The 2,903-nt window shown below is 37.0% G+C and overlaps 1 protein-coding gene across 2 annotated transcripts in view; it reads left to right on the top strand.

Annotated features, from left to right (window-relative positions):
* Nucleotides 1-2,903, top strand: part of Zdhhc4 (zinc finger, DHHC-type containing 4) — a 14,017-nt gene that overhangs the window by 6,041 nt on the left and 5,073 nt on the right. The window lies entirely within an intron of this gene.

Genomic DNA, 2,903 nt, shown 5'->3' with positions numbered 1-2,903 from the left:
TTTTTTTTTTTTTGGTTTTGGTTTTTCTCCGGTCCCGGGAACCGAACTCACGACCTTGCGCTTGCCAGGCAGGTGCTTTTGCCGCTGAGCTAAATCCCCAGCCCCCTTTTATATCTTCTTGATTCAGCTTTGGTAAGTCATATGTATCTAGGTATCTGTCCATTTTTTCTGTTTTCCATCTTATTAGAATAGAGGTCTTCAAGGTAGATATTGATGATCTTCTGGATTTCTGCAGGCTCTGTCATGATTTCACATTTTTCATTTCTAATTGCATGGATTTGAGTTTTTTCTTTCCTTTTTTGATAAAATTGACTAAGATTTTATCAGTTTTATCTAACCTATCAAAGAACCAACTCTTTGATTAATTGATTCTTTGTATTATTTTCTTAGTCTCCATTGCATTACTTTCTGCTCTGATCTTTATAATTTCCTCTCTCATATGAGCTTTGGGGTTGACCTGCACTTCTTTCTCCAGAAGCTTGTGATTCAACATTAGGTTATTTATTTGAGCTCGCTCTTTTCCTGATATGAGAATTCACCACTATAAATTTCCCTCACAGGACCCCTTTCATTGTGTTCTACAAGTTCCTGACATTATTATTTAATTGGCATTATTGTTTAATTGTAGAAACTGTCTAATTTCATCTGTGCCCCAGTGGTTGTTCAGGATGGCGTTATTTAATTTCCATGTGTTATGAAGTTCTTGTGGTTTCATTTGCCATTGATTTCTAATTTCATTTTACTATGTCTGATAATATGCATTGAGTAATTTCAATTCCTTTGCCTTTGCTTAAGCATGTTCTACGAGTTAGTATCTGGTCTATTTTGGAGAATGTCTCGTGTGCAGCTGAGAAGAATGTGTACTCTGATGTTGATACTGGTTTATGTAGAATCTACTAAGTGGAACACTGTAGACATCTACTATGTCCATTTCTTCAAAAGATTGGTTCAGCTCTAACATTTCATGGTTGATCTTTTGGCTAATGTTTGGCTATTTGTGACAATGGGTCTGTTTGTCTTAGTTACTTTTCTCATTGCTGAGACAAATACCCAACACCCAAAATTAAAGAAGTAAAGGTTTATTTTGTTCACAGTTTGTGGAGGGTTCATTCCATACTCAGCTGGCTCCAACGCAGAGTGGCACATGGCAGAGGGCAACTGTTCATGGTGGTGGAAAACAACAAAAGCAACAAGAACAAAAAGAGAGGAGCAGCAGAGAGCAAGCCTCTGTCCTTTCCTTATTGTATGCAGGCTACCCACCCTTGGGTGGGTGTAGCACTCACACCCATAATCCTAGCATTGGGCCATGGATTAATCAAAAACTCTAGGAGTCCACCCCATTATTGCATGAGGCTTTGGAGGGACATCCAGATACAAATCCCCATAACAGAGTCCCCCATTAAATTGTATTAGTGCTTTTATATTATTATTTATTTATTTATTTATTTTTGGCTTTTCTCCGGTACTGGGAATCGAACTCTTGACCTTGCCAGGCAGGCGCTATGCCACTGAGCTAAATCCCCAGCCCTGTATTAGTGCTTATTTGATTTTTCATGTCCATTAATACTTGTTTTATATAGTTGGGTGCACTGGTATTTGGTCATATAGATTTATGATTGTTCTCTTTTCCTCTTGGATTGTTCCCATGATAAAGAATGTAGTGACCTTCTTTGTTTTTCTAATCAAGTCTTGAAATCCACTTTTTCTGCAAATGGAATAGCAACCCCTGCTTTTTTCTGGGTTCCTATTGCATGGAGTATTGTTTTCTATGCTTTGACTTTCAGTCTGTGAATTTCTTTTTGCATTAAATGTGTTTCTTGTGTGCGTATTGTTGGATCTTGCTTCTTGGTCCATTCTGCCAGTCTGCTTCTTTTGATTGGTGGATTGAGACCATTAACATTGATGGTTAAAAAAAAAAAATGATTGATGGTTATAAGTGATATGTATTGACTTATCCTTGTCATGTTATTTTCATGTTTCCTTTTTTCCCCTTTGTTTAATTGCATGCCTTGTCTAGTGGATTCATTCTGTTGGGGTCCATGGATTTGTAACCTTCATTATCTCTTTGTAGACTATCCTTCAGAACATTTTATTAGAGTACTGGTTTGGTGTTTATGAATTTCTTCAGTTCTTTGTCATGGCAGTATCTTATTTCTCCATCAGTTTTGATAGTTTTTCAGGGTACATCAATCTTAGTTGGAGGTTGTATTCTTTTAGGGCTTGAAGTACTTCACTCCAAGCTCTCCTTGATTTGAGGGTTTGTATTGAGAAGTCTGCTGTGATTCGGATGGGTTTTGCTTTATAAGTGATTTGTTTCTTTAACAGCTTTTAATATTCTGTTCTTGTGTTGAATTTTTCTAATCTTGACTATTATGACTTGGTGTAGTTTTTTGTTTTTTGTTTTTTTGACCATGGCACTTGCTAAAGTAAAAGAAACCAAACACAAAAAGCCATAAATTATGTGATTTCATTTGCATTAAATGTCCAGAAAAGGCAAATTCATAGAGAGACAATGTAAATTAGTAGATTCCAGGGCTTGGAGGCACTAGAGAGACACAGAGAGTGACTGCTAGCAGGTTCCTTTTTGGAGCACTGATAATGTTCTAAAATTGATTGTGATGAAGTCTGCATGCTCTGCAAATATACTAAAACCATTGAGTTGAGTTTATGGATTATATCTCACTAAAGCAGTTATAAAAAATGAATTGCCTAACATATTAAATATAGCAGTTTTAGTTGTGTTGCTTTGGGTCAGATTTCGTGAACATCAGTCCACCATATTGCTTTTTTTTTTTTTTTTTGGTCTTTTTGAGACAGGGTCTCACTGTGCAGTTCAGGCTGGCCTTGAGCTCACTTTGTAGCCCAGGCTGGCCTCGAACTCACAACGATCCTCCTGCCTCAGC

Source organism: Chinchilla lanigera, unplaced genomic scaffold, assembly GCF_000276665.1.
Source record: "Chinchilla lanigera isolate Chin_1 unplaced genomic scaffold, ChiLan1.0 scaffold00059, whole genome shotgun sequence".
NCBI classification, from domain to species: domain Eukaryota; kingdom Metazoa; phylum Chordata; class Mammalia; order Rodentia; family Chinchillidae; genus Chinchilla; species Chinchilla lanigera.
This window is presented reverse-complemented; position numbering and strand designations above follow the sequence as displayed.